The following is a 19,994-nucleotide window of genomic DNA, read 5'->3' on the forward strand; positions in this document are numbered from 1 at the left end:
TATACATGGATAGATTATTATCACATTACATAGATATAGATATAGATATAGATATAGATATATAGAGATAGAGATAGAGATAGAGATAGAGATAGAGATAGAGATATAATCTCCTCCAAATTGGAGGATTTACCATCCAGTAAACCAGCCTAGGTACCAACCACTCTAGACGCTGCATTCCCTGTTTTGGGTGGTAAGGGTTTTAATAGGAGGCTTTTTCCCAGGATTAAAAAGTCTGTGGTAGTTGGATTTACATTTTCTGAAGAAATGTACCTGAATACCAAAATGAGCTTGAATTCCCAGCTGGTATCTCAGCTCAAGCTACCAGAAATAAGACCATCAGTGCAGTAAAGCAAGGACAGATGTGCACTGGCTGAAGGGCATATTTCCAAGGACATTAGCAGAGCTGATATTCAAATGGAATGGTCCTTACTCCCATGGCAACCACAGTTCTTCTCTTTGAAGGAAGGAAGTTATCACCCTGAATGTTCTCCCTAGAAAAAGATTCTTCCAACCTCATCTAAGGGCCAGCAAAGCCAACAGAAAGATTCTTCTATCAGTCAACTGGCTTTCCTATTTTCAAATATGCATTAATTTGTACATTTGTGCTTACAGCTTTGTGGGGATAATTTCCAATCTGCAACCAACCAGAAACAACAAATTAAAGGGAAGCATCTTCATCACCCACCGGACTCCTATGTTAAACAAAAACTTCTCTGTGCTTGTGGTTAACACACTATCCATCCATGGATGGGTATGCCCCATTTTGCAGAACAGCTTGTCTCAGTGACAACAGCTGTGACAAAAAATTAGATGTTCCAGAATGAAGGCATTTCCATCAATGTTCTTCTGTTTAAAACGGCAGAAATGATTTTGTGGCATCTCTTGTTCTCTCTCATTTGGGTAATTTGGGCTTCCCAGCAGGCCTTCAACAGAGAAAGGCAAAACCAGGGGGGAGCCTCAGCCACTGGGTGCTGCCAAAAGCTCTGCTGAAGTCACTGAAGCTGTGAAAATTTACTGCCTGCAGGGCTCAAAATGCAGTCAATTGTTGCCCCTCCTTCCCCTTCACCATGCAAACAAAATCTTATATATCTTGTATGGTAATTCACTCCATACCATTGCGAAGAGGAGAGAACAGAAAGGGAGTTCCCTAGATTAAATGTTTGCTATTTGAGGCTTGGATAGAAACCCACAAAACTGTGAATGATCAGAATGCACCACATGGAAATGATGATGGAAAACCCCAGTGAATAAACACGCCAGCAAAGCCTGTCTCTACAGAACATATTATTGTAGATTTTCTTAAAAAAAAATTAAAAATTTATGGTTGTTGCATTTTTTAATAAACATTTTCTCAGTTTCCTGTATTCTCCCTTTTCTATCCATAAATTTCTCCCCTCCCTCTACAGTCCCATATGTTCAAAAGGGAGATGGCACATTAGCAACCGGGCCAAGTGCAACTGAAGAAGTATGCAGGCGCACAGAGCGGGCTACGGGATGAATGGGAGGAGCGCCTCATTTTTTTCCCTCGTGGATCATCTGGTGAGCATTGAAACAGAGCTGATGTGCTGTACTGAAAGTCCCTCTCACGTAAGAGCGGGTTATAAAGTCACCAACAGCGTAGCAAACTACAGTGCACTCAGTCAACTGTGGGCAGAGCAGCTGAGCTAGCTGCCCTGCCTGTGCTGCTCCAGCGTGGGTCCCATGGGAACTGGGACAGAGACATGGGAACTGGGCAGAGACAGCACTGTGCAAACACGGCTCCCTGCTTGCAGGGTCGGGCCAGCCTCAAGTGGGACCCAAACCAGCCGCTGCCTTGTGAACAGTGGGACTCAGTGTAGTTCCCAAAACCCTGGCAAAGCCCTGACTGTGCTGGGGTGAGATAATGGCAAGCTCCATGTGACTCACCACCCACTCTTCCCTCTTCCGAGGTTCTGGTTTCTAAAGGAAGGAAACCGAGGTGTATGTGGGTACCCCTCCACCAGGGGAGACGCTCTGCTGTCTAATGCCATTCCTAGTCTGGGTCATCAAAAGACCTTTGGGTGCACCACCAAAGGAATCCTCCCCATGTAGCAGCCACGGGGAGTTCTTGTCTTTATACAGAGTACCATAAAACTGAGTAAGCGAGCAGAAGGGAGGGGATTTATGTCACCTGCTTAAAGGTTCAGCCAGGTTCTTTCCAAAGTCAAGAGACACACGCACCTCCCCAGCAGAGTTCATCCCACCTATTTTAGGATGGGCTGGATCACTCTTGAGAGGTACTTATCTTTCTCCACTGTCTCAGGAGGACATCTTAGATACTTTTAGACAGTGAAAAAAAATGAAATGACTTCCACCCAGGTGTCGAAACTGGCTCCTTCCATTCTTGCAATTTGACTGATATGATTAATCAGTGGAATGAACTGACTCAGGATAATATTGAAGAAAAGGGATTAATAGGAGTGAAGACAAAATAAAGGAATCCAAGTTCTCTGCTGATGTAAAGGAGGGAAATTTATGGTTATTATCTGTACTGTCATTAGAAGAACATTATATTTCTAGAAAGAAAGCTTTGTATTCCAGTTCATGAGGTACAGAAAATGTGTCGATTGTGCCCAAAATGCCAGCCTAGTAATTTCCAGTCTGCTAGTTTTGACAGTCTTAATGAACGGGCTCAGCAAAAAACAAGGACTGGAATATGGAGATAGCTGTATTAGGCGGACTGACAGGCTCTTTGAGAAAGACTGCATAGGACCTGCCCTAAATATTCTTAGCCATTCTGTGGTAGTACTTCCTCACTTTCTTAAGCATGAAATTCACTTACATATTCTAAAAAAGAAAAAAAGCAGGGGGGAGCAAAGAAGAAATCTGCATTTTTAGTGTACAAGCATATTTACATAATCAGGGCAAAACCCTGCATTTTAAAAATGCCCTAAATACATATTTACATGAGAGAACACAATGATTCCAAAGAGGCTGATAATATACATTTTAAGGATAGCTAACTACATATTTACACAACCGAGACAATAATCCCCATTAAGGATTTTTTTTTTTACATTGCCACATTAGAAAGCTGAACAGTTATGAATCCATACAACTCCACATTAACCCCTAGATACCGTGTGTCCTCAGGGCATTGCAGTACTACCAAGTGTACGCTGAAGCCTAGAAAATTCCTCATGAGGAAAGGAGAGGTTCCCTCTCTCTCTGGGTTTTGCTCAATCTTAGTCGTCTTCCAAGAGATCTCGTGGAACCAGAGTTTCTCTGCTGCAAGTGGCAGCCTGGTCGAGGCACTGCTGAGCTGCACCAAGGATGGGAGTAAGCACGTTTTAAACATCCTGACTCAGAACTGTATTTCCGAATTAATTGCGCACGTGCCTGCTTGGCGTGGTCATTCCTGAGTGCAAATGTACGTGCAACAGAGAAGTCCCTTTCCTCTTCTGGCAGGAAAACCCGCTCTTCTTGGAGGCTAAGACAGAGAGCATGTGGAACGTAGTGCCTTGGGTGTGACAAGGCAGGGGGAGACACGGAGACAGAGAGAACAAGAAAGGGTCTCTGCTGTCACCAATAACAGGCTCTCCTAAACAATTTAGTGTAGTAAATAAATGACTAATATGAAAAGGAAGCTTGCTTTCTCTCCTTGAAGCCCTGTGAATTTTCCCCATCAGGAAATCATATCTCATTAACAAGTTGAACGATTTTTAAATATTTTTTTTCTCTTCCCTTTTCCCAGCCGCAGTTCCAGTGACACAGGTATCAATGAGTTTCAGGAAATGAAAGACACTAGATTTTTGTTTCTTATGGTAAATAACCATCCATTATCAACACAACTACTTCAATGTATCTGTGGGCACAACACTTTTTTTTAAAAAAATAGACTAAAAATTATAAATTATGAAACATTTTAAAAATTAATGCATGCTCCACTTTAAGCAGCTGCAAATTCATCTGCTCCTCCTCCTTGCAGGAAAACATCTCTTCCCCAAAATAGCAAAACTCTAAAGACATTCAAATACAGAGCTTTGACTGGTGCGGAAGGACAAACTTCCATCATCAAAAGTACTGGCTGTCTTTCACGTCTTTTCTGCATTACCCCACCTGCCCGCAACTTCCATCCCTACCCCATTAGCAGAAACACTGAATTCCCTCCAACAGTGCACCCAGCAACGTGCCTGTCATCTGGTACGTGTGCTTCATCCTCTCTTATCTGCTCTCAAAGGGGAAAGCCACATATGCAGTCGAGCATTTTCGTAGGGTTTGGTTTTGGGGGGTTATTCACATTTTTAGATTTCCAGCCTCTACAAGAAGACAGGCCTCCTGGGGAAGCCCTTATATGGGACCGCCTGTGGGCAGAGCTCGGACAGGCAGGTGGAGGAGTCACTGGTCTGTAGAAACCAGCCCAGACTAGCGGTGACAGAACTTGGGAACAGTCAACAACCTTATACCAGTCATGTTTCTACATGATGTTTTTACAGCACCTTTGTTTGCTGGTTGAACTTTCTTAAGCATTTGTTTTGTATTAGCTGACTTTTCCTGCCGTTGTTCTTGGGCTCCTCATAATACTTCTTGCTCTCACCTCACTGGCAAGCTTCTAGAAAAAAATTTCCTTCTCTGACATGTGTCCATCTTGCTCTTGTTCCCTTTATACTCCTTCACAAATTCTGCTATTGTACCAGATCCAGCTCAACAAGCCCCATCTCCACTGAAACCGGCCTTAATCAGCAGGGAATCCAGTAACAGAAAAAGACGAAACATGAGAAGACTCATCTTTTCAAGGGTATTGCCTCTTCAGCATCTCCAGCCACTGCCAGAGTACAGGAGGATGCTGGGGACAAAAAACAAATTCATGCCCCCTACCTGAAAGCAGTATCAAGCTATAATAAATAGCATCACAGGCCACTGGACCATGAAGAGACACTGATGAAAGATTTTAAAGAGTTTTACCTCCTTCTCAAAAGAAGTATGGTAAAACAAAGAGTCTGGGTGCCAGCATAATCTGTGCTGCCTGGTAGGCAAACATTTTCATAAACAGTTGTGGTAATTTCTTACTCAAATTAAGCAAACAATAGTATTCATACACACAAATGCATGCATGCACACACCCCACTTGAGGAAAGCTCCAAGCTGTGGGCATCCCTGACCGTTGCCTGCAGACACGAAAGCTGTTGCACAGCCCCCTTACAAATACTTCTCTCTGCCACAGACCCGCTGGCGTGAGCACAACCAATTAAATGGACATCAGAATGGAGATGGCACAGAAAATAACAAGCCTCAGCAGGGTCATCAAGGGAAGAGATCGATCAAGAAGAAAGATAGGCAGCCAACACAGTGGCCTGAGAAAGCAGTTGTGCTTTCAATAGCATACGTTTCTTGGGCCATAAAGCTGACACTGGGACTGCACATTTGCGTTCCAACCCAACACATTTACTGGAGAAGCAGAAAGCTGATGTTGGCCTATTAACAATTGCTGTCCTCTGTAAATCACTGCAGGACCTCCCTTGAAGCATATTGCCTCCCATTTATCTCACAGGCATCAAGGAACCCTTCTCCCTCTTCAACTCTTTGTTTGGCCATTAAATCAAAACATTGCCTTTTGGGGAGAGGACTGGTTCACAAAAGCCAGAGTGGAAGACAGACTACTCCAGCATGAGGTTCAAAACATGCTTAGGACATACGTGACTTGATCCCAACTTGCCATGAATTTGTTGCAAATATTTGACTTCATTTTATTTCCCTTTCTGGAAAAAAATGGTGCTCCTAAGTTAGTTCATCGGTGCTCAGGGAGGGAAAGTACTACAGAAACCAGCAGCTCTTCAGGATAGCATACATACGCAGATGTGCTACTGTTTGAAATTAATGGAGATTAACATAAATGGAGTTTAGCATTGGTTTCCTATGAGTTGCTTGGATACAGTTTTTCCTGCAGAGTTAATATAGGACTAGAATGGCAGAATTTAATGCTATAATTATAATTTTCATAAATCTGGCTTATGCTGAAAAATGGAAAGAGTGTTTGTGGTTTTTTTAACTAAAAAAACATCTTTTGTAATTCCTGTATTATTTAGGGGAAGACAAACTGAAAAACAATTGTCATGGGAAATGGGAAGAAAAGCGTGGATATATTTCTATGAACTTCCTCATCATCTGGACCCCAAGGACATGGGCAGATATGTTCCCTGATAAACTCACTCCTTCTGTGGTCAGTGTTCTCCTAGTGACACGGAGCAAACGTTTCCCACTTACTCACACAGTAGGAAAGAGCAATAAGCAAAAAAACAGTGGTGAAGTTCACACTGTTCACTATTCGTACCACAGCAGCGGTCCTGTGGCAAGAGCTCACCGCACTCCCTGCACCATCAGACAGGCATGGCTCAGGTTTGTCTGGGAAAGGAGATGAGCTCCCCTCAGTGCCAAGCAGGTGGGAATCCCCGTTCTGCAAACACTGTGTGGACAGGAGCCATCACACCCTCAACCATCCTGGAGAGGATAAAGCGCTGTAGCATCACCCTAGCTCATACAAAACCAACAAGAAGCCAAGAGCTGTGGTCTGAGAGCTCAGAGTCAGGCGTGCACTTAAGCATCTGTCTTCGCTGAGGTGCTGGGGCTGGACTGAGAGAGGCGGAGCAGCCACCAGAGAGCAGCGTGCACTACTGCGGCGGGGTTACCCGGAGATGCGGTCTTGATTTACTCACAGGCTGCAAACATAAACCAGATATTTTTATATTCTGTTATTAATGGTAACCACAAAACTAGAAAGGTTCTGTGCAGCCAGCAAAGATAGCAGCGTGAAATTCAGGACGGCCATGCCACTACACAAATGTGCAGTTGTATAAAAAGTTAATAAATTTTGGAGGAATGTTTCAGGCTTACTCTGTTTCCAAGGGACCCAGAGATCCCCCGCGTGCGTAGCTCGTGGGCCTGGCCAAAGGGGGCTTGGACAAACTTCAAGGGAAATCTGCAGCTATCTCTGTCTGCTGCCAAGAGAAGTTTAATGGTGCCGTGCAACAAAGAGCTGCTGTCGACTGACAGAGGGATGGAAAAACAGATCAGATGCACGCCTGCCTCCAGGGAAACCCGCTGCAACCCAGGAGAGCCTCCCATCATTGTGATAAAGCAGTTATCCTTTTGAAAAGCAGTTTCGAATCTCTTTTATCCAAGGTAGACAGGCAATGACCAGGGTCCCCTGACCTTGTCATGCCATGGTGCCTGACCCTGTTGTGCCACGAAAACAGAGTTCCCTGTAAAATCCAAACCTTCTCACAGAACCAGTTTAAAAACAAACAAGGAAGAAAGATGTTTCTACCCCTAGCTGATACAGTTGTGTTCTGCCGTGTCAGCAATATTGGCCTCGTGAAGTATGCATTTATTTCAATGAAGCCAGTAAGCCTGAAACCTAACATGATGGTTACCTGTGCCATCATTGATCATGTTGGGCCCTGCTTCCCTTGTCCTCTTCCCAAGGCAGAAGTTTCCAGCTTCTCTCAAATCAAGAGAGTATCTCATTGTACTACCAAGGAAGTACTTGCGGAAAGGGAAGAAGAAATAAAGAGACCTGGTCACAGCTGGCCAGAGCCAGGGCAGATGTGTATACCTCTGCTCACACACCAGACCCTGGTTACTCTTTTTATGGACACTCTTTGATGCTGTGCACGCTTGGCCTTGTTTTTTTAAGACTAACACTTCTATGTGCCATTGGATCTATTTGTCTGAAAAATTAATTACAAGTTTAGGAGCACATGGAAATAGCACAGATCTTCACAAACTGCATTACCAAGAAAAGAAAAAATTAAACACTTAATCTTAGCAAATGGAAAACAAAATGTGAGCAGGAAAGAAGCCTGTGCTTTTGACATACTAAAAAGGGGGAAAGGCAGTAATTAAAAGAAAAGTTATAAATACTTTTCCTATTATTCATGAAATACAGCTGGATAAAAAGTTGTTTAAAAAAGGTCTTTTAAATGACTTGCAATGTGCACAGCTAAAAGGTTTCTTTTTACCTTTCAGGTTTTCGATAAAAGTTATTTTGCTGATCCGAACAATTATGCTTATAATGGGGAATAAAAGGAATTTGTGACCTACAGATACACAAACTAGTGATGCTGGAGGTTCAGTCACTATGCAGAATTCTGCTACTTAAATTGATTTCATCTGTGAATTTTATTTCTCCACAATATGTATATACTTTTTTTTTTTTTATTGGAGGCTTCCCATTGCCCTGTGCAGTTAATACTTTTACAACTGTGGAAGAAGCAGGAAAGCTTTCTGTTTAGGGAAAAAAAAAAAAAAAAAAAAAAGAAGAAAAAAGGGGACTACAAAAAGCAAAACGGGCTACAATTTACGGCCAAAAACCCAGAAAAGGTAACATCAAAACTTGGGTTAAACACTGACAATGCTGTTACTACCAACGGGAAACCCTGTTGCACATGATGATTTGCATTATGTTCAAAACCCACCAGCATCAGCTGTTGCCAGAAACAGAAGCAGATCACACACGCTACTCACTGTCAATGTTCTTATATTCCCAGAAGATTTTATTCCATTGGTATCATTGGAAACTTATTACACAGTCTCTATCCAGAAGGGCTGCATTTTAATTATCCCTCAGAAGGCTGTCTGGATGTTGGGTGTCTCAGTAGTTTTGCTTGCTTTCTTAACATTGCCTTATTGCTTAAGGCTGTACAGATCCCTTTGTAATAACTGAAAGCATCTGAACTATGGAAACATTATCTCTTGGAAAAGTAAAAGCAAATCACGATTTGGGTTCAGGATGGCTTAGCAGAGTGAATTCTTATTCATAGTCTTCACATTCTTGCTGAGGCTTCAGTTTATTGAATTCCCTGACATTTTTCTCTTGCTCTTTGATTAGTAAAACTCACTCTAGGTTTCTAGGGCACTGTTGAAGCACATATTCTTGCAGTATCTGTGCTCAGTGGTGTTACGGCATGTGGAGAAGAAACGATGAATGAGTACAGTAGAAGAAAGAGAGGGGCAGTACAGAGACACCAAGTCTTCCCTGGCATCTAAAGGGAAGTAACCTCTCACAAAGAGATTGTCAAGGAACTGATCACACACGTTTATTCTGATTTCTTTGTCAAACAAGAGTCTCAACTGCTCCTCAAACAGCAAGGATATAGCAGAAGAAATGAGAAGGTAGTGAGGTAGGACCACCCGCCCTGGAGTTGGCTTTACCCTGGCTTTCACAGAGCATGAGCTGCAGAAGCGCTTCCTCTTTTTATACCAGATAGGTTCCCAAAATGAAAATGGACTTTCCAACAGGTCTTAATAACTCATAGGCTTGAGCAATTCTGGCCTTGTAGGACTCTGAGGAGAAGAACAAGCACTGTGTGGCAACCAAGATCAGAGTTAGCCGTGGTAATCACAGGGGCACGTCAAAGGTTTCAGTTTCTTCACTTGGTGAGAGCATAACCTTCATTTTGCAAAAAATATATTCCTATTCCCCACAGTTGTAAAGGAAATATTTACAAATAAACCAAAGATTAGGTGTCTGCCTCCACCTGTAGGAAGCCTGCAAGAAATTGTTTCACATGTTGCAAGCAGTCCCTGTTCATCTTAACCTCAGCCACAGCTAACATGTGGGGACACCAAAGGAGCATAGGGTGTCATGTGAAATACGTGGAGGGTTCCCAATGCCTTAATTAATCCGTGGCTCATGACAGCAATTGAAATGTGGCTTCTTCAGCTCAGCTCACAATGTTTAGGCATGAATATGAGGGGGCAATACGCACTCCCATAGCCAATGCTGTAACACCAATAAACTAGAAGACTTGAGCTTCTGGGCTGTCAGTGTGGTAATTTGTATTAACACTACATTCATTTCAAAAGTATTTTGAGAACAAACAGCCCAGGTAACACTAACTTTGGTATGTTACAGCTTATTAGTGAAAACAGAGAAAACAAAACTGCACCATGCACAGCTGGAGGTCTCACAGGATCCCGAAACAGGATCCCATGGTGCCTTTTAAAGCAAATTGTTAAATCAGGACTATACATGGCACTACAGAGCTGTCAGACGATACGGTTCCCAGGTTTCAACATTCTCTCTCTCTTTTGCACACAAGTATGTACACAAATACTCCCACAGATTCAACAGAGCTCCTGCATACACCTCTGCCAATCCCTTGCCTGCATATGTATGACTTCCACTAGAACTGGCATAAGTTCAGTGAGAAAAATAATGTATTCCTCTCTGTGCCATAATGCATGCAGCAGTGCTTTCTGCCATTGCCATTTGTTGTTTATGAAAAATTCAGTTTATGTGAAACAATTAGGAATATTGAAAAATGAGAGGGGAGAGAACATCAGGAACAAATATATTTGTCCATGACCTTTTGGAAAAGTAACATTTAGGATAAAGAACAACAACACTCTCCATTCTGAACTCAAATGAGTTTATCAGACATCTAAAATAACAGGCTATGATTAATTAATCGTATAATGAATTAAATTATCATAAGCTTAAACTATAAAATTAAACGCAACCACAAAATAGAGTAGGGTGGGGAAGGGCTGGGGCTGTGGCAAGCTGGGCTTCTTGAATGAAATCCCCTCCACATTCAGCAGCCTCCCACCAACTCAAGGCCCTGCTTTCTCTCCTGGACTTTCTACCAGGTTTGGCTCTCAGCTCACTGCCCAAGATCAGAAAAATTCCCAGCACCTCCATTTCTGCCAAAGAGGAAAACCCATCACGAGATTCACACTACTGTTTGATACGCTATCTTTGATTCAGCACAATACTGTGGCATTGTGGTTATTTTCTAATGCAAGAGTAAGAGTCACCCAAGGTATTTTTAGCCTCCCAGAGCGATCTCAAATACCTTCCACTGCATTAGGCTGGAGGAAGGCTTGTCTTGCTGATGAGATGCCGCATGAAAATACCTGTCACCTCAGCTCTGCCCCTTAGCCCCCATCCTACAGGGATCACTATTAACCAAGAAGGTGAATACACCTTCTTTCTCCCAACCTTGAGAGATAATGTCATTTTAGACTTTGAGAAAACAAGTAAGTGACTATGGCATGCATGCCCCAAAAGACACTGCCACATGAGGCCCTGTCATGATGTAAAAACATAAATTAGGTTTAAAAACAGACATCATCTTCCCCTTAAAGGACGAATGTCCCTATGGGTAAAATAGTGCTGTAAATACTGTGGGTAGAACCACCACAAAAGAGAAGGAGATGAGGAAAATGACACCTGTACCCTGACCGACTCTTACCAAAACTTGGTCTCATTCCCCGACTCGTGAGGATGGGCTCCATCAAGGTGGGGGCAGCAGGGAGTGGGACAAAGCAGGGTGAAGGACCCATGCAATGGGGCGGTAGCAGCAGGCAGGAACTCAGATGATACAGAGGGAAAACAAACCCAGCACACTCTAGACAATCAATGGTTTTTGTTCTTACAACAGTTTCCTGAGGAGGTGAGATAATCCAGTATTTATCATCTTTGAAGAAGATTTCAGGCTGATGGGTGGTTAAGTGAAACCGTTAGAAATGGCACGGAGCCCAAACTAGGAGCGTGAGGAGATGTCGCCTGAAAAGGTCTGCTGAGGATTTGTGCAGCCTAGCTGGCATAGCACCAGGTAAGGAAAACCAAAAATGTGTCTTCTCTGACCACAGAGGCCCTGTCGGGTTCATTTCTCAATGGTGCTCCAGAAACAATTCTTCATCCTCACTCAGTTTTGAATCGTCATTTTTTTTCCCACATAATTTCCAGCTCCCCAGAGAAACTTGTCTTTTCAAATCCCTCCCGTTTTCATAAGGATTATCTCTCCCTTGCTGTGGTTTTGAAGACATTCAAATCCAGATACATACTATTGTGGTTTGAAAGGTCACTCTCCTGTTTGACTGATCATTCTTGACCCATTATCTTCCCAGTGCTGCCCAGTGCAATACAAATAACATTTGTCAAAAGTGGGAAAACAGATCACAAAACAAAACATAGATATATCTATCTGTAGATCTCTATCTATTATATAGATTTACTGCAATGCAAAATAACTACCTGTATAATGTGCTGCAGACCATAAATCCAGTATGGACATAACATACACACCCACATATACCTCTCCTTTCTTCTGTGTGGCCATGTTGAGTAGACTGGAGTGTGGAAAAAAAAATGCACTTTTTTTCCTTTTCCTATGTGCAGCTCCACAAAGGTCACCCAGCAGAGCAGTGGGGAGACCTGAGGAGTTGTGGCCAAAGCAATGGGCATGATTGGGGCAGGGGGTGTTCAGAACCTCATTGCCACCTACCAGATCCCATCAAAATACCCCCATCTGCTGCAGAGGGGACCTCCAGTCTCGAAAAGAAATGAGACCCACTGACACCTACTGCCACCACGCACATCTGAAGAAACATTCAGCAACTGACTGAAGGCCCAGTTTGGTGAATTGTGGTTTTATGCACAACTCCATCTGACCTAACATTAGACATCTACCTCATGGGCTGAGGTGAGAAACACAGTCATGTTGGTCCCTCCTGCAGTGAGGCACTTTCAGAAAGGAGCTCAGGTCTTAAACCAAGGGTGACCGCACTTCTCATTTGGGACCTTGTGTCAGGTGGGATGAACTCAGGTCTTAATGAACAGGTCTCTTCATCTAGCACTACCTTTTGAAGTGCAAGGACTGGGAAATCCTGGATGGTGAAATTGCAACTCTGCGCCCACCTAACATGAATGTCCAGGATGCAAAAAGGCTACAGCAAATCTCTCACTTTTTTGTTCTTTGGTTTATTCTTCTTGGCTATGGTCTACATTTCTTGGAAAATTCCTCCACCTCTCTGTTGGCAGATCAGTTCTGCACTTGTCACAAATGTGCTGCTTTAGCAAACTAGTAACTTAATTTTCCCCACAAAGCAGTAATGTGTTATGGAATGAACATTTCTGATTTTTAAAAGCAGTAAAAAGTCTCTTATTCAAGCTGTTTAATAGGTTAAGTGGTCATAGCGTATTAAAAAAATAATCAAGTATGCTCTGCTTCCCAATCTCTCTCCCCCTCTGTTTTTGATCTGATGTTTTAACAGTTTCAGGATCAGGGAAGTGGTTATTTTTGGCATAATATTCAGAAAGACAATCTTGCAATAGTATTCTCTACCAAGTAAGTGCTCAAATGAACAGAGCTTATAAATGATTAATATAACAGCAGTGAGATAACCCTGACAAGTACATCTGGCGTTTGTTAAATTAAGATTATTTCTTTTAGAGTTTTAATTGGGCCATGTTAATTGGAAGCTTTTCTTCAGTAGACATATTTCATATCACAAAGTTAAGCCAGGTTTTGTTCAGCAAAACTGTAAACACGCAATTAATCACAGAAAAACATGGACCCCTCCTTACACTTGGAACACACGAACCCTGAAACTCATTTTCATGTTTTTTTTTTCCTTAAAATCAAGTAGACTCATAAGGCTGAGGTCTTGTATAATGGTCTGAAAACTGAGTGATCCTTCAGTAATTACCATGAGCCAGCACAGGACTGGCAAACCTGTCAAGAACCCTTCTCGGTACAAATACCCTGTGTACTTCAGCAGGAGCGTCTCTGTGAGAAATGGTTGACAACAATGAGACTGTCACAGCCCTTGGTTTCCCTTACCCGTCAGAGCAGAACATCGCCTTGCTTGTGTAAAGCAAGGCAGCAGCTCTGCTTTTGCGCCAAGGGCGCCTGAGCCACTCAGGAGTGGCTCTGCCAGTGTTTATGAGGAGTGTCTTCTCATAGCACTGTGACCAAAGCCAAGAGGGTATTAACACACAGAGGGCAAGAGAAAATGTACTACCACATCACCTAGATTATTCTGAGTAAGATTGGAAACCATCTTTGGAAAAATACTGCCAGAAAGGCTACACAAGCCCTTTCTGCTTGGCAGCTGGGATAGTCAACGGCACGGGGACTGCAGGAAGCGCCTGGGGCAGTGCCAGTCCCATTGCCCAGGGAAGTGAAGGAGAAATGGGAGAGCTTCCCATCTACTATGATACATTTTCATGGTTTTGCGTTTAAGCTTTTTAGCTTATTAGCCTTTCTTTCTTTCTTTCTTTCTTTCTTTCTTTCTTTCTTTCTTTCTTTCTTTCTTTCTTTCTTTCTTTCTTTCTTTCTTTCTTTCTTTCTTTCTTTCTTTCTTTCTTTCTTTCTTTCTTTCTTTCTTTCTTTCTTTCTTTCTTTCTCTTCTTTCTCTTCTTTCTCTCTTTCTCTCTTTCTCTCTTTCTCTCTTTCTCTCTTTCTCTCTTTCTCTCTTTCTCTCTTCTCTCTCTTTCTCTCTTTCTCTCTTTCTCTCTTTCTCTCTTTCTCTCTTTCTCTCTTTCTCTCTTTCTCTCTTTCTTTCTTTCTTTCTTTCTTTCTTTCTTTCTTTCTTTCTTTCTTTCTTTCTTTCTTTCTTTCTTTCTTTCTTTCTTTCTTTCTTTCTTTCTTTCTTTCTTTCTTTCTTTCTTTCTTTCTTTCTTTCTTTCTTTCTTTCTTTCCTTCTTTCTTTCCTTCTTTCCTTCTTTCTTTCTTTCCTTCTTTCTTTCTTTCCTTCTTTCTTTCTCTCTTTCTTTCTCTCTTTCTTTCTCTCTTTCTTTCTCTCTCTCTCTCTCTTTCTTTCTTTCTTTCTTTCTTTCTTTCTTTCTTTCTTTCTTTCTTTCTTTCTTTCTTTCTTTCTTTCTTTCTTTCTTTCTTTCTTTCTTTCTTTCTTTCTTTCTTTCTTTCTTTCCTTCTTTCTTTCCTTCTTTCTTTCCTTCTTTCTTTCCTTCTTTCTTTCCTTCTTTCCTTCTTTCTTTCTTTCTTTCTTTCTTTCTTCCTTTCTTTCTTCCTTTCTTTCTTCCTTTCTTTCTTCCTTTCTTTCTTCCTTTCTTTCTTCCTTTCTTTCTTTCTTCCTTTCTTTCTTTCTTTCTTTCTCTCTCTCTCTCTCTCTCTCTCTCTCTCTCTCTCTGTCTCTGTCTCTCTTTCTGAATTAGCTAAAACCATTGTTTTGGCATACATAGGCCATTACAGTAGAACCACTCACTGATCCGTACCTACAGAGGCTTTCCGGAGCTCTGTACAAGCTCCTTTCGCAGTGAAAGCCAACAGTGTTGTGAAAGAAGATGAGAAACCACAAGAACAATGTTATTTATGGGAACAACTTCTACTTTTGTTTTAGAATAAGAAGAGGTTTTAATCTATAGCTATGATGTAGAACTACATTAAATATGCATATGTTATGCTGAGGTACACACACACACTCAACCCAGAGCAGAGCACTGTCGTTTTTTGGTAGACTGAAATTATGACACTACTCAAGTGCCTAGTGTGTTGTGTAGGTATGATACTGATACTTTTACCTGAGTGGCTACATAGCTATATGGAGAATAGCTATATAATGTCTATTCTCATTACCTGGTATCTGTAAAGCTCATTTTCACTGAGTTAATTAAGTTGTTCCTGTTCCAGATTCATGCTAGCAGGAGTTATGATTGATTAAAAGTAGTTCCAGCCATGATCTCCTTGAATATGTGTCAAAGGTCTGCAGCTGAGGGCCCATGTAAATTAGAGTACTGCAATTTCTGTTTCATTAGCCACCAGGTTTTGGTTTGAAATGACCCCGAGGAAACTATGACCTACTCTATGATCTGTAGAAAACATACTTTACTCCCATACACCCAGTTCAGGGCAGTGTTCAGCACAAGCCTGGTTTTAAGATAGTGCACACACTGACTTGCCTCGGCAGAACTGCTGGGTCTGACTGCAAGGCTCCCTCCATAATTGTGATGGAGATTCCAGAGGAACCAGCTGGCTTGGGAGTCTGGAAACCATGAGATCCACTTCCTTAGGGTGGAGTATGCAGCAGGGATGTCCTGGAGCTGAGGACCCCAAAAGCCCCTGCGCTCTCCACTCTGATGCCATCTTTCAGGAAGATTTCTGAGTTGCTGGGCAGGTAAGCTGACAGTAAGCCTGTGAGGTTTCTGAGAAAACCTGGCTGGCAGGAAGTTTCAAAACCTGCCTGACAGGCAAGGTCACATTAGAGCTTGGGGGAAAGTGGATGATTGACAGAAAGTGAGCTGAAAGGAGCGTGTTTCCATATGATGTTTTACATCTGAAAAAATCAGCATATTCTAAGATAAAAAAGTTCTTTTGGAAATTTTGCATTACCTCTACTTAAACAGCTATCATCTGCCACAATCTTGCTTTTAGCCTTACAGAATTGGACCACCATTTGCTTGCTGCAGAAAGTTGTAACTGGAGTACTTTCTACAGCAGATTGTTTCTCTGAGCAAGCTCCATTTGGTCATGGAAAAGGATATACTATTTAGCTCCACCATGGTGCATGCTATGTCAGATCAGAAATATGACAAAAGGAAAATACTCCCATAACACAAAATACTCTCTCTTGAAAGCAAAGTCTGTGGGATATATGGGTTACACAAGGTTTCCTACAGCTGTCAAACTACTGAGTGGCAGCAGCCCTAAGACTCCACTCCGCTAAATGGAGTTCCCCTTTTCTCCTTCAAGGTTTGCATGAAGAGCTCACCCTACCAGGTTGGAGCGGTTAAGAAACACCATTGGAAAGAAATCTGCCATCCAAATTTTAATAGGGATTCAGCCACTTCAAAGCTGTTAATTTCTAACAGTTTTAATCCTTTTCAGCCGCTAGCTGTCTTCCTGCCAAAGTCAAGCCAATTAGTTAAGAAGTCATTAGAAAAGCCCTCAGATGTGAAAGCCATGCCTTAAAGTCCAGCTCTTCTGCAGCCTCTCTCAAAAGACAGGGCTGCTACTTTGGCACGGTTTCACAAATACAAAATCAGCCTGACTCATCCTCTTTGTCTGAAGCCACTAGAAGAGGCTTTCTCCAGGAAAGCAGACAAGCAAGTATGAGTAGAGCAGCAGCCACAGCTTTCAGATTGGCAATGGAATAACAAAGCAGTCACTTCAGCGGACCTGCTGCGACAAAGTCATGCCAAATTTTTAATGTCTTCAGAGATGCTGCTGTGCACTAGCTTTGTGCAAAAGCCTTGGTGATCAGTGGCAAGTTCAGTCCTCGTCAATTCTGCATGACACGAGTCAGCCCTCCCCCTAGGGCCAAACGGCATGTACTGGTTCATGACTGCTCTCAATGTGGGGTCCAGCGATTTCCCTGCCAACAGAAATATTTGGCTTGTTTCTGACTGGAGCCCTGAATGCAAACACTTATACCTACAGCGTGGGCGAAGAGTGGAGCCGTGCCCCAGGGCAAAGCAGGGAGTGAACCAACCTGACAGCACAGAAACACCCAGTGAAATTAATTTCCATTTTTGGCCCGTCATCTCCAGTGCGCTTATCTCGTGTTGCCATACAAGCTGTAACTCATGACAAGACTCAAAATTTTTGCACTTCTAGGCTTGCTCTGAACAGCATCAGGCATCCTGACAGCAACAGCACCTGTCCTGGATGTGCCACCATAGGCACCATGCTCCCTGGACATCCCATGGCTGGAACGTGCCAGCCCCAGCTGCACCGAGGACAGCTGGTACCCACTCTGCTTCCACACTCACGGCTGCCAAACAGAAGGGGACCCCTTCCTCCATGGTGGTGAAATGTCACATTTGCTGCTGACGTGTTGTGTCCTCTCACTGAGCTGCACCTCGGCGAACAGCACAGGGTGGTGCCAAGTAAATCCCGTCTGTAACCTGCAGCCTTACATGATACAGAGAGGATGCATTGGAAACTGTCCTTTTACTAAGCCCATTTGCATCCTAAGGCAGGCTGTCATCAAACTTGGCACCGCAAAATAGAAACTGGCAGGAACCAAAGGCAAGAAGCATGCGTCTACTGCAAGTACTTCCTCACACATCCCCACATTTTGCATTGCGGCACAGCAGCAAACAATTATATCGAGCAACCAAAAATTGCTCAAATTACACATATTTACCCCTACAGTAAGTCAGAATGGGAGTTGATTCACTCATCATTCCAAAGAAACTGGATGGAGTGACTAATGCGGAAATGATCATAATTTTCCCTGCCCTTAATTTTGAAACTGAAGTTAAAAACATACAATCTGATGATGGCAAAAGATGGGTTGTAAATATTTTTATATGGCAGCAGGAGAAAGGAGGCTGAGTGTTAAAAGCTATCACAGCAAGAAGCAGGAAGGGATGCTCTTACTATACTTGTAATTTTCACATGGATTGTGCAGCATCAGAAAGATAGTGTCAAAATAAAAGAAATTTGGTAAATAGAAAAATGAGCCAGGGCTAGAAGCAGGCTTAAGTGAAAAGACTAGGAGAGCTACCATTTCTGCTGCAGAAATGGTGAAAAGATAAATCTTCAAATTGTAAGTGCTGTAAAGTGCGAGCAAAAAAATAGGCTGCACCACAAGGAGCAGACAGAAAAATTGTTCTCTGCAGCCTTATTTTGCAGTTTGGGCCAAGCAAGAGCCAATGGAGACAAGCAAACAAGTGCTTCTGAGCCAAAACACTGAGGAGACATGGAGTCAGTGCAAATAACCTGCCACCAGGCCCTGGCATGGGCAAGGGTCCCCTGCCTGGCGGGGACTGAATGGCTCCAGGGACTGAATGGCTCCAGCTCTGTACTGCATGTTTGCCCTGAGGGATGGGAACGGCACAGCCGGAGGACACAGTTGTCCCTGATCTTCTGGGAGATGAAAAGCTGGCGAGATGTGGGGAGAGGGGGCGGAGAGGCTGTCACTTGATTCTTGCCTGCTCTGTTAATCAAGATACCCGCTCCTCCAAGGCGGCGACTGAGACCATTCTGCCCGGAGCGAGAAGTCTGGGGAGGAGAGCACACCCCACCCAGCCTCCGGTGATGCTGTCCCCCAGGCCAGCCCTCCACACCTGCAGCTGCACAGGGGTGGGCAGAAAGACGCAGGGGCAGCTGGTCACTGAGGCTGTGGCACAGCACTTTGGGGCAAGAAATACACTGCATGGAGGAGCAGCCTTTGGGAATTGGAGAGGAGGCAGAAAGGAGGGAGGTTGCTCCTGCTCTCTGGCAGCTCAGTCACTGACTGCGCAACAGGGATCCATTTCCCAAGTTTTGAGGATCCACTACTAGGCTTTGGGAACTGAAAAAATACCCCCGTCTCTCCCCCAGATTTCCACCAGCATTGGCATATTTGGAAGAGGCAGGTGGAAAATGTCCTGCATGTTGAGGCACAGGTAACCCACCATCACCTCAGCATCACTCTCTGTGCACAGCGGACATTTTCCAGGAATCCCTGACACCCAGAAATGCTAGAGACAGCTGCTCACAGTGAGAATTTTGCCCTGAGGCCCAGGACAGTGTGTAGTAGCCCAGTCCCAGCTGCTATAGGACCAATGAACATATACCAACGGTGTAACACCACGGTGATGACGTGAGAGTCATCAGCCCTGTGCCTTGGCCCTGGGTTATTGTACTGCTGTGGATGTACCTTGGGAGACAACATAAGATTCCTGTCTTTCAGATAGCTGTTATTCCAAGCAATGCTGAGAAACAGCTACAGAGGCCACGTGGCTGAGATGATGGGTTTGAAGGGCTCTTCAAAGGCTTCACGATGTCATTCTGACCTGTAGAGAGCCTGACGTTTCAATGCCAACTTCATTAAGTGTACCTCTGTTTCAGATAAGCCCCAAACAATCTTTTTTGTGTGTGTTTTAATTTAAGGGAAGAACATCTGGCTGCTAATGATGCTGTTGTCACTGGAAACATAATTAAGACTTTTGTTTCCATAATCTAAAAATAATGGCGAGTGGTATTCAACAGCCTGAAATCTTTACCCTGTATGTATAGGAGTCATGATTTTTCTAACAAGATGGCTGTTTGAACTGTGTTTATATTTCTATAAAGACAGCTAAATAGCATGTATTGATGTTAATTGTAGAGCTGACAAGTTGTTCTACCCTGTTATTACGTTGCCCCCTTCCACATGATCCTAATTCATAAGCATTCTGAAAAGTTGTTTTGTTTGGTTTTAAACAGACCTCACTTGGTAGGGAGAAGCTCACTGTGGTCTGCAAATAACCCTGTGACAGAGCTCACAGTGCTTGCTCGCTGACTGTGTTTCAGTCTCAG

At 43.2% G+C, this 19,994-nt stretch overlaps 1 protein-coding gene across 1 annotated transcript in view; it reads right to left on the minus strand.

The window, feature by feature from the left end:
• The window catches only part of NHS (NHS actin remodeling regulator), a 262,400-nt gene that overhangs the window by 108,863 nt on the left and 133,543 nt on the right, over window positions 1–19,994 (minus strand). The gene's annotated exons all lie outside the window — the stretch shown is intronic.

The sequence above is a fragment of the Phalacrocorax carbo genome, chromosome 1 (genome assembly GCF_963921805.1).
Source record: "Phalacrocorax carbo chromosome 1, bPhaCar2.1, whole genome shotgun sequence".
NCBI classification, from domain to species: domain Eukaryota; kingdom Metazoa; phylum Chordata; class Aves; order Suliformes; family Phalacrocoracidae; genus Phalacrocorax; species Phalacrocorax carbo.